Below are 12,988 nucleotides of genomic sequence, written 5' to 3'. Positions count from 1 at the left end.
AGCAACAGCGCCTCCTTGAGGACGCTACAGCACTTGCATCCAGTGTGGGAGCAAGCGCAGGAGCTTTGGAGGTCAAAATGAATCTCACTCAGCTCTTGCTACTTACTAGCTCTGTGACCTTCGGGAAATTACTTAACCTCTCTTAGCCATCTGACCTAGAAAACAGGTCCCATAAGACATAATTTGCTATGCTGTTATGACACTAATGTGAAATCAAGCTTGTAAATTCCCCGGCATGTGGTAGATTCTGAATAAAAGTGTCTATTATTTCAGAGGCACCATTTTGCCTCCAGGTCACCGATCTTACTGTTTCTATACATCCAGTGTTATGAGCTGAATTGTGCCCCCCCACCAAAAATAATTCATATATTGAAGTCCTAACGTCCAGTACCTCAGAATGTGACTGTGTTTGGAGAGGGGGTTTTAAAGAGGTAACATTAAAATGAAGTTGTTAGGGAGGGCCCTAATCCAATATGGCGGTAGTCCTTATAAGAAGAGGATGTTAGAGCAGATACACACAGAGGGAAGACCACGTGAAGACCCAGGGAAAAGATAGGTATCTCCTGGCGAAAAGCAGAGGCCTCCAAAAAACTAAGACTCAGACTTCCAGCCTCCAGAATTGTGAGACGATAGGTTTCTGTAGTTTAAGTGACCCAGGCTGTGGCACCTTGTCATGGCAGCACCAGCAGTCTAAAACTCCGGCTTAGGTCTACAGCCATAAGCCCCAAACCTCAGGCCAGGAGATCCCTTGAAAGACGAAGTGAATCATGTGCCAAGGTTCAGGAGAACACTTAAGGAAGCAGCAGTTGTGATTCACACAGAAAGATAGTTGGATAAGCCCCTTGATGAGAAAGCAAAATCAAAGCCATTTTCTCCATTGGTGGATGAACCAGAAAGATCACCAGCTCTGCATTAGAGGTGAGAGAGTGAATCTCACTTCTACCAGCGTCCAGCTGTGGGAACTTAGATAGTCATTTATCTCTACATGTTTTGATTTTACTCCAGTATATACACCTATCTTCTGCACCAGACCCTCCTTACAAGTTAGCAATCCTGCAATATTCAAGGCATAGCCTGGGTGCCAGTTGATAGTAGACAAATTGTAAGTATTCCTCAGATGTGAAGAGTTCAAAGATTCTATTTGGATTTATTCTCAAACCTTCATTTCAGATTGGGTGAAAAGACAAATCGGCTTTTCAATAAGTATTGCTATTAATACAGAAGAGACGAGATGTCCTAGAATCACAGCAAAGGGAGCATTTGTCTCTGCATTTTCTATGCAAATGCCTACACAGGAGTAGACAATAAATAATGTTTTAATAAATAGCCAGATCTCATCCTATGTGTTTTATAAAGTTAGTGTAAAATAAATGTTGAACTGAATGATGTACACAGTTCTTGAGCTAAATATTCAGAGAAACAATATTTCTGGAGACACGATATTTTTTGAGGATCAATAATTAACCTCACTAAACATAGCACAAAACCTGTTGCTACCCTAAAGTTATTCATCTATGGCAGGAGACCCTAAAACTTCTCAAATTTTGTCTCTGCCCCACTTTGCTTTAATAAATACCCTCCCCTCTAACTTAGGAAATATACGGGAGTCCTTATGCTTTTCCTAAGACAACTCTGACATTTTACGTGTTGCCATGTTCTAAGAATAACTCAATCTCCTCTCAAAATAATTTGCTACCTACCATGTGAGTTTTGAGAATTAATTAATGTATTTTAAGTGCTATAGGTTTCTGAGAGGAAATTCCCATAAAAATTTCATGTTGTTATTATGTCCTGATTCAATAAAAATTGTCAGAAACATGGGGCAACTGGGTGGTTCAGTTGATTAAGCATCCGGACTGTTGATTTTAGCTCAGGTCATGATCTCAGTGTCGTGAGATCGAGCCCCAAGTCTGGCTCTGTGCTGGGCATGGAGTCTGCTTAAGATTCTCTCCCTTCCTCTCCCTTCCTCTCCCTTTACCCCTCCCCCACTCATTCTCACTCTCTCTTTCTCTCTCTCTCTCTCAAAAAAAAAGTGTGATGAATAAAAAATCGTCTTTACCTCTAAAGACAACTGTAATGTCCCAGGGCAATTGTATGTCCCTGGGACTTCATCACAAAGGCAGAGTAACTCCTGTCTCACTCCTGTCTCACGTTTCCCCAGGTGTGTTGACGAATTTCACAAACCAGCCTCAAATAGCGGAACGGTCTTGAGTTTGGCACTCAAAGAGCTCCACATCCATATTCCAGGTTGATTACTTGCTAATTTTGGCATCTAAATGGACTCTGATCCCCAGTTTCCATTCCCATTCTTAATTGGTAAGATGAAAATAGCAATAAAACCAACCTTACAGGACCACCGTGAAAATAAACCAATGGCTGACAGGTACTGAGTTTGGGGTGTACATGGCAGGTTACAGTGTGACCCCCTCCCCATTTAAGAGCAGATACGCTTAGCAAAAAGCTAGAAACTTCAGTTATTAATCATTATTCTCCCCTCTAGATACCAGAGTGGTGACTATCAGATTAAATCCCCGAATATATCCGAAGTACTCACTAAACACTATACATAGTGGCTGTGCTCAGAAGCTCCTAAATTAGCCAAAAGGGAAGATTAGCCCCTGGGTGGTGCTTTCAAAGATGTGTCAACTCTTTTTAGGCAATGAAGTCCAAGCAGCAAATAAAAATAGAAACACACACACACACACACACAAATGCATGAAACCTACCCTCACAAAGCTTACAGTTCAGTGGGGAAGACAGACACACACAGGGTAAGTGCATAGATAGCATGTTGAGGAGTGATCAGTGCTAAGGTGATAAACACAAGAAAGTGAACAGTGCCGGGTGTGGGTTACAGGTTGCAAGTCCAGCTGGAGCAGCCAGAGTGCCTCACGGGGAAGACTGACATTTATATAAGTGTGGGAAGGAAGTGAGGTCTTTAATCACGGGTCCAGTCTTCTCGGCGACAAGCAGCAAGTGCCATAAGACACTTCCAACAGCATGAAGCCATAATAGAGTTGGACGTGGGAATGTGTGTCCTTCCCAGTGTCCAGGTTAAATTTACCCACCTTCACCTGGAAAACGGTCTTAGCCCTTTCTGACCTGTTCTCTGTGTTCATCCAGTGGCCAGTGTCCTTGAGAGCTAATAATGCTAAAGATCTTTGAAGACTATGCTCATTTCATGGCTAAAGGCTCTGTACCTAAAACATTTTAAAAGCAGGAGATTAGGATGAGAATATTGAAAACATCAGGTTAATCTGTTACAACTTTGCAATCTTTGGTTTTTCAAATGCATCTGCATATGACTTGCTGAGCTTGGGAGCCTAGAGTGTTCTGAAGGCCAGGTCAACACAGTCAGTCCGTCCTGATGAAATTAGCCCAGGGCACACTGCCAAAGACCCACAGAAAATAAGCGCTCAGAAGCAAAGTACTAGTTCTTTCATTTTTCTCTGGAAAAATGTGTGTGGCTAGACATCCCATCCCAGGTTAGACTCAGCCCTGGAGGATAAAACACAAGACGTGAGGGATTTCAGTTTCTCATTCCTTCAGCAAAGCCCAGATCTGCAGTCTCACCTGGGCCTGGAGGAGGGGTGAGAAAGAACCGGTTATAAGAAATTTCCCCTCAGGGTTGGGTGGCCTGTGCAAGCTGGGGTTTCTGTGCAGCACGATTGTGGTTTCTGCTAGCTCTGAAGATTGCCAGAATGCTTGCAGGGATTAAAAACAGGAAATCCAATGATCCACATAAATGATATTTTCCTAATGGTAATATTCCGCGCATTTAAAAGACACAAACCCTAGAATTGTGCAGGGAAACAGGACCCCTCCTGGTCTTCCTTTCATGTCAATAGCTTCACTATGTGAGTCCTATGTCATTTTTTTACACCCACTCAACCTGTGACTGTCAACTTAAGCAAGGTGGGTGCTCAGAGTGTTGCCTTTACCGCTTGTCCCAAACTTGTGGGGTCATCTTTTGTGTGACCAGCCACTCCCAGTGGCTACACACCAGAGTCATTATGAAGACTTGGAGTTATACTGGAAATTCATTGCAATATCAAGAGCCCCAGTCTAAGAATTCTGTGTCTGACTCCACGTGCTGGCAGTTAACTAGGAATCATGGGACAGACATCGTGCTGGCGGCTCTGGGGGCCAAGCAAAGCATGCAATTTGATTCAAGATACATGATTCTCTAATAGGAATAAAAACCAGCAGGAAATTTCTGGAGGCTGATTTGTACAAATGATCAAGAGCTTTTACACGTATTCTTACTCTTTTTTTTTTTTAATTTTTTTTTTAAGATTTATTTATTTATTTGAGAGAGCGAGAATGAGAGAGAGAGAGTACATGAGAGGGGGGAGGGTTAGAGGGAGAAGCAGGGTCCTTGCTGAGCAGGGAGCCCGATGCGGGACTCGATCCAGGGACTCCAGGATCATGACCTGAGCTGAAGGCAGTCGCTTAACCAACTGAGCCACCCAGGAGCCCGTATTCTTACTCTTTAAATGAGCTAATCTACTGTTAGAAATCCATCCTATAGAAATTAACAGAGATATATGTATAAAGCTATTCATTGCACCATTATTCACATTACAGGAAAAAAGGAAAAATAGAAATATTCAGTTACAGAGAATAATGAATAAGTCTTGATATACCAATAAAATGGATGATTATATAGCCACTAATAGTAATGTTTTTAAAGACTATATAACACCAAGACATACAAATGGCTAACAGACACATGAAAAAATGTTCATCATCATTAGCCATCAGGGAAATTCAAATCAAAACCACACTGAGATACCAGCTTACACCAGTTAGAATGGCAAAAATGGACAGGGAAAGAAACAACAAATGTTGGAGAGGTTGTGGAGAAAGGGGAACCCTCTTACACTGTTGGGAATGCAAGTTGGTACAGCCACTCTGGAAAACAGTGTGGAGGTTCCTCAAAAAATTAAAAATAGAGCTACCCTATGACCCAGCAATTGCACTACTGGGTATTTACCCCAAAGACACAGATGTAGTGAAAAGAAGGGCCATATGCACCCCAATGTTCATAGCAGCAATGTCCGCAATAGCCAAACTGTGGAAAGAGCCGAGATGCCCTTCAACAGATGAATGGATAAAGAAGATGTGGTCCATATATACGACGGAATATTCCTCAGCCATCAGAAAGGATGAATACCCAACCTTTACATCAACATGGATGGGACAGGAGGAGATTATGCTAAGTGAAATAAGTCAAGCAGAGAAAGTCAATTATCATATGGTTTCACTTATTTGTGGAACATAAAGAATAGCATGGAAGACATTAGGAGAAGGAAGGGAAAAATGAAGGGGGGGGAATCGGAGGGGGAGACAAACCATGAGAGACTATGGACTCTGAGAAACAAAGTGAGGGTTTTAGAGGGGAGGGGGATGGAGGGATGGGTTAGCCTGGTGATGGGTATTAAGCAGGGCATGTACTGCATGGAACACTGGGTGTTATACGAACACAATGGATTGTGGATCACCACATCAAAAACTAATGATGTAATGTATGGTGACTAACATAACATAATAAAATTTAAAAGAAGAAAGAAAGAAGGAAAGAAAGAAGAAAGAAGAAAGAAAGAAAGAAAGAAAGAAAGAAAGAAAGAAAGAAAGAAAGAAAGAAAGAAAGAAAGAATATATAACACCAAAAATTATGTTATGAATAATGTCATATGAAAAATGTTATCAGGGGAGGGGGGTGGGGGGATGGGGTAACTGGGTGATGGTCATTAAGGAGGGCACATGATATAATGAGCACTGGGTGCTATATGCAACTGAAGAATCACTAAATTCTACCCCTGAAACTAATAATACACTATATGCTAGCTAAATTGAATTTAAACATTTTTTAAAAAGGAAAAAAAGAAAAACATTAGCATACAAAATTCTACATACATAGTAAGATTTCAAATTTCTGTCCTTGGGCAAAGAGTTCGTATGCACATGTGTACACGTCTGCACGTGTGTTGAGAAAATGACAGCAGATATCTCTGGATGGTGCTATCAATGATATTCATCCTATTCTTGAATAGAAGTGTCCTTTTTCACTCAATACTCAGCATCATATTATATCATACGATGCCATATTATTTCATAGTGGTATAAATCAGCAGTCAGCACATTCTGGCTCACAGGTCACATCCAGTCCACTGTCTATTTTTGTAAATAAAGTTTTATTGGATCACAATCATGCTCATTTGTTTACATATTGACTATACTTGCTTAGCACAACAATGAGAGTTGAGTAACAATGACAGAGGCCATAAGGGTCTCAAAGCCTAGAACTGTTACTATATGGCCCTTAGAAAAAAAGTTTGCTTATTCTTCATAAAAATGCGAATCAATGATTCTTTTTTTTTTTAAGATTTTATTTATTTATTTGACAGAGAGAGACACAGCGAGAGAGGGAACACAAACAGGGGGAGTGGGAGAGGGAGAAGCAGGTTTCCCGCCGAGCAGGGGGCCCGATGCGGGACTCGATCCCAGGACCCTGGAATCATGACCTGAGCCGAAGGCAGACGCTCAACGACTGAGCCACCCAGGCGCCCCTCAATGATTCTTAATAGGGGGTATTTTACCCCCATAGGAGCCATTTGCCAATGTATGAAATATTTCTGGTTGTCATAAGTGAGAATGCTGGGGGTGGCACTGGCATCTACTGGGGTTAAGATCAGTAATGCTGCTAAATAGCCTACAATTCACAGGACAGCTCCCACAGCAAAGAACTGTCCAGCTCAGAAGGTCAATAGTGCTGAGTCTGAGCTACCCTGATATAGATGAATAGTTACACCAGTATAATACTCCCAGCAGATTACCAGATGTGACGAACCCAAGCATTTTGCGATCCCTTCATGAGATGAACTTTTCACTGAAACTCCAAAAGTTTAAGCACCTTGCCAGAGTTTACACAGCTAGTAAGGACTGAGGTCAACACACCACCATTTTACTCCAAAAGACTGGAAAGACAAACATGCCGATAGTTTAAGATGGTTTCAGGGGCACATCTAGATGAAAATCCATGACAGATTGTTTAAGGAATCTTAGGTACTTCCTCAGCTCGTATGTTTGCCATCTCAGTCTTGTCCATACACACCTCCCTGAGTGCTCTTGTCACAGACAAAATGGTGGCCCGGGCCCATAGTGATCCCAACCTAGCATGGCAGTTCTTATGTTCTTAAAGTCTGCCCTGAGTTAAAATTATTTCATTCTACATGCCTCGCCCTCATTTCAAAGGCTTCCAAGGCCCCCATTTTCAGGTTACAAAAACAGTCCTAAAAACCAACTTCTGCCAAATCGCAAGTAATTGACTAAATTATGCTTCCTAATCACCCATCTTTCTTTGCGTCTCAGCCATCAAACCCCTTCTCCTGACGCGTTGCGGGGCCACCAGCCTCTTCTCTGGTGTCATTCTAATTGGCACTAATAGCTTCACTAAAATTCAGGCATCAAAAATGTCCCACCAATCAGTTTATCCTTTGACCCTGAGTGCTGGCTTCTCCATCAAGTTCAGGCATTACTAATCCACCTAGTGGTTAGCCCCCACAGCTTATTTTGTCTGCAGCTTTTCTTCTACCACTAAGAGCTAAAATGATGGCCAGCTGCATTCATTAAAGTGTCCCTTCCCCTCGCTGACCCATAAACCCCCATGTGGGGAGGTGTCTGTGACTCCTCATGGCCGTTGCGGGTTGTCTTCCCTGGAGTGACCTGTAGAATGAGGCCCATTCCTGTGATCCCTCCCCCCACACCAGCCTTTTCTTCCTCACACCTGGGAGGTGAAAAGCCAGACTCCTTTGCTGAGCCCTCAATTTCATCACCTTTGTTTCTGTCCCAGGGTGAAAGATCAGACAGGTGATAAGAGCGAGGTCACAGCCAGTGCTGTCAGAAAGTGGGAAACAAGGGGCCTTGGAGGGGATGCAGCTTAAGAGGATTTTTTGTGTGTTCTGCCTGCCCAAGCTAATCCTCCTAAAGCCACACCATAAACAAAATGTCCTCTTTCTTAGAGAAAGTAATGCGCTGGACACCTGAAGGATATTTATGGCTCCACTCTTCTCTTCCTTAGAGTAGTCAGCCCACTCACATGTCAGGGAGCATCCTTGTCTTCTCCCTCCAAACTCAGAGCAAATTCAGTTCTTTGCCAAGGGTATCCAGGTCTTTCCATTGGTGCACACTATCACTACAATCCCTAACATCTTCTGTGAAAAATGTTGCATGGCAGAATGTTTGAAAAGATTATTTTGTCCTTGTAATAACCCTTTGGGGCAAGTGGTGTTTTGACTTATGACAAACAAAGAGTTACTGGTATCCCATGCACTGGAAAAACAATGATAGGAATCAGGGTCTGAGTTGGAGCCCAGCACCGCCAATTTATCGAACATATCATAGAAGCAATATTTCTGCTGGTTCTTTAAGAAGGGAAAACATTTAGTTAGATGAAACAGGTAAAAGGCATGGAGAAAGGTGTTCAGGGAAAAGGAAGATCATGAGTGATAATAAGGAAGTTCCTAGAGGTCTTCCCTGCCCACCCCACCCCATCCCTCAAAAGAAGGAATATCAGGAAGGTAGAAAGTACGTGGACTTGAGACTCAGAAGGGACTGGATTCTCAACCTTATTTTACTACTAACTTGGATGAAATGCCAAACTGTTCTGGATGGATTTCTTCGCTGTCCGAAGGGTATTGACACCCTCCAAACAGTGGCACCAAGAGCTGTATGAGACTGTGTAAGGTTTTATTGCACTTATTTCTCACAGAAGCCCTGAAGGCAAGTACTGTTAAAATCATCCCTGTATTACCCAGGATATAACTGAATTATAAAGAAGCTGAAAAATGTAGTTAGCATGTGGTGGAGAAGGATTTGGACCTTTGTAAATAGGTCCCAGCACTCAAATTCCTGCTGTCCCCTTGCCCTGCCTCCCAGCCTCAGAAGATGAATCACATGAAGGAGATAAAATCAGAAAAGCCACACTTGGGAATCTGCATTGATTTGGTATCTTAGGCTCTCCTCCTCTTTCATCGTATTTTCGGCTGCCCCTTTCAGCCCTACTAATCCTAGCAAAAGTCTTCCCAGCCGTACTATTTACGAAAAACTTGACTCTGAACTGGGGTTCAGCTGATCCCTGGCAGGCTGATAACTGTTATGGATTCAATTGTCTTTCTTCCTTGAAAGAGTTCTGCTTTAATAGATGGGAGTGGAGATACAGACATCTATGCAGTTTGGTTAAAAATCAATTCAATCAGAATTAATTAATTAATCTAATTAGATACCCAAACATATCTTGAAAATGAACAAAATTCTAAGCATGACTCTGAAAGACAAGACATGTACAGTCCAATAGGGGGCATGAGGCGTATACAGGAAGACACACACAGGCGTGCATGTGCTTGCACGTGCATGCCTACATCCAGATGCAAGAGATCAGCCTGGAGAACAGAGAAGTGAGGAGAGGCTGAAGCAGCAGGGAGGCAAATGGAGAGGTTTTTACTATAAACCAGGAAAGAGGTAGTGATAGCAGTGAGAATGGAGTGAGGTGGGGTGATCTGAGAAACAACGAATACATGCACGTCTGGGCAAAGGGGGAGTGGGAGAAGCATGATGGATGCCACGAGGCTCTGCTTTAGGAAACTGGGTGGATTCACTGAGAGAAGGGCTTAGTTGGAACCACATTTGGGGCATAACTGAGGGAAGAGGTAATAAGGACAGAAGATGATGAGCTTCATTTTTGACATCTTAATGTGACACAGATCTGGGCGCCCATGGTGGGCATGTCCTTCAGCAGTTAGGTGCCTTATTCTGGAGATCAGATGCGAGGTTGAGCTGAAGATAGAAATATGGGACACTAAACAAACAAAGAGAAGACTAATGCCTTGAGCTTTATGAACCCTGTTCTTTGGCACTTTCTAGGAATTAGCTGTCTGTTCATGTGTACAGATTGGCTCCAAAGAATGGTTAACATGAGAGGTTGTCAAACAAAGTGCTTTGCAAAATGAAAACACCATAGGAAAGCCAGTGGATCATCTCCTTGATGACAGGGATGGTCATATAAGCCTCCATGCCAGAGAGCCACTGTGCCAACTCTGCTTTTTTCTGCTTAAGTGTGAATCCTCTGAGACCTTTCCAAACAAGGCACATCATCTTGTTTCATATTCTACCAAAGGCTTTTAACAAATATCAAAGAAATTGCCAAACTGAGCTGGGACAGCCTCATGGACTTTGATAGATTCTCGCTTTCTTTTCCTGCCAACTTTTCTTTTCCAAAAGCTTAGCTTTATAAAAATAGGAAATAAAAAATAAAAAATAGTAAATATAAAAATAGTAAATATAAAAAATATAAATAGTAAAAAAAGTAAAAAAAATAGTAAATAAAGCTTAGCTTTATAAAAATAGTAAATATAAAAATAGTAAAAAAATAATAAAAATTAGTAAAAATAGTAAAAAAAATAGTAAATAGTAAATATAAAAATAGTAAAAAAATAGTAAATAGTTTATATCAATAGAACATTAATAATAGTGATACCTAATATCTGTCCTTTTCATGTTCTAGGGTTGGTGCTAAGCACTTAACATGAATTATTTGATTTAATCATCATAAAAACCAAATGAATTTGAAGTATCAGCTATTACCACCACAATGCTGTGTAACAAATCACCCCAAAACTCAGTGGTTTAAACCCACCATCATTTATCATCTCAGGTCAGTGGATTGGCTAGGTTGTGTCTAATGCTCTAGGCTGAGATTTTCTGGGCAGTTCTCCCTATTACAGCAGATCTAGGGTCAGAGGGAGCAGTTCTGCTGCGTATGTCTCCAGACTGCAATCCAGACCATAGGGACAGGAGGAACAGGTGCCCAGGAGCACTGCTAGGCTTGAAACTGGCACCACATCCCTTCCACCCACATGCCATTGTCCAAAGCAAGTCACATGCCCAAACTTCTGCTGACAATGGCACAGAAGGAAAGGGTAAAAAAGTGAGGTCAATTGATTAATCTACCACAATTGGCTATCTTTGTCATTCCCATTTTAGATATAGAATTCTGCATATAGAAATGTTAAGTGTAATGCTTCATCCTTTCATTTCTTCATCCATTTACTTATTTTTACTTCTACTGAAAACTATATTGTTCCAGGTCATAGTGCCAAACCTGCTAAAACAGACATTCCCAACACGGTCCCTGTCTTAAAGGATTCCACAGTGTATATTTTAGGAGGGACAGACTTGTAGACCCATTACTGCAGCATGGGACAGCAGCTTCTACAGAAGTGTCTACAAGATGCTAGAGAAGGAAAGGGTTAACTCATTCTGCCTGGAAGAGCTGCGAAAACTTTGCGGGTGGAGGAGATGATGGAGATGATGGAAGAACTGGGTCTTTGAGGAAGAGGACATATTTTTTATAAAAGAAGGGAGATGAATAAGTTGTGAACAGAGTCTCATAATAAGGTATGTCTAAACAAATGAGAATACATGAAAGGATAGGCAGAGGAATGACATTCTCATTGCAATGTAGAGTTCAAATAGCAGGAAGAGACATGCAAGGAAGAGGGAGACATCTAACAAAACCATTATGAGTTCTGAATGAGAACACCAACTTTAGCATGTGGACATGCACAAGTGTAAGCACACACACATACAGACACACATGGGCACACACGGAGACGTGTACAGACACACATATTCACATACACGTACACATACAGACATGCACACATGTATATACACGGAGAGACATGTACAGACACACACATTCACAAACATGTACATGCATATACACAGACACACATATATACAGACACACACACACACACATAGGCCAACAATCACAGCACAGATATTTTTAGAAGAATGAACTAAAAAACCAACATGGAAGCAATTTTAGCCACTTTCTCTAATTGCTCACCTGTTGGCCCTGTGGGATAGGATTTCAGCCAGGGTGTCACACACAGTGAAATTCAGCCCATGACCCTAGCCACTTCTCTCCCTTTCTGAGGTATGTTTCAGTCTCTCACAGAAGGTCCCCTTACCCTCATCTTTGAGTTCAGATTGACACCTCTGTTCATGACTGTGTCAAAGTGGCTGTGTCATAATATCAGGCAGACTTAAAAGGCTGAAACATCATCATAGAATGCCCCTTCAGGACGCTGGGGACCAGCACTGACAGAGCTGTGGCGCTGGACAGGAATGACATTAACAACACCTAACTTTGCTGAGTGTGTCTTATATGCCAAGTGTGGTGCTAAGCACTTTATATACATTGCCCCAAACATTTCTCAGAGTCTTAGAAAATAGGAAAAAATCCAAAAAACAACACAAAGTTTCAAATGTGTATTTTTTTCAAGAAATGCCTACTGTTTATTAAGTACCCAATTGTGTCTGATCCCACAGCTCAAAAATCTTTCATTAGACCAGACCCACTCCCAAGGACACATTAGTCTTGATCCTGAGTGCTTTGTTAAGCAGGAAAGAGGGTTTAATAGAACATGGGGGGTGGTGGAAAGCCCAGCTTTGAACCCCAATTCATCAACATCTCCTAAACGACACTGGGCATGTCGCCTAACTTCTCTGAGCTTCAGTTCCCTGATATCTGAAGTAGAGATCATTAGAGCTACTTTGGAGGTTACTGTGGGGACTAAATGAAATGACATATGGAAAATATCGTTAGGTTTTAGCAGCACAACTTGATTTGGGATTTGTGTACACTGTGACTTACTCATTGAGCTCACCTTGGAAGAACTGGGAGAGGGGGGAGAGCAGCAGGACAGAGAAGGAGATGGAGCTATGAAAGAATGTGGTCCAGGTGAAGTCTAGCTTCAGCCCAAATCCCAGGGGAGCCTTGGAATGTAAACCGCACCACAAAGTCTGTCCTGCCTTGAGATAAGAAGACGGGGCTTTTGTACTCCTGCCCCAGCCAGTCAATGTTCATTAGATGGTGGCCAAGGAGGGCTCAACAGCCAGACTCTCCTGGGCAAGGTGA

The sequence above is a fragment of the Neomonachus schauinslandi genome, chromosome 2 (assembly GCF_002201575.2).
Source record: "Neomonachus schauinslandi chromosome 2, ASM220157v2, whole genome shotgun sequence".
Classification (NCBI taxonomy): Eukaryota; Metazoa; Chordata; class Mammalia; order Carnivora; family Phocidae; genus Neomonachus; species Neomonachus schauinslandi.
Note: the sequence above shows the minus strand (reverse complement) of the source record.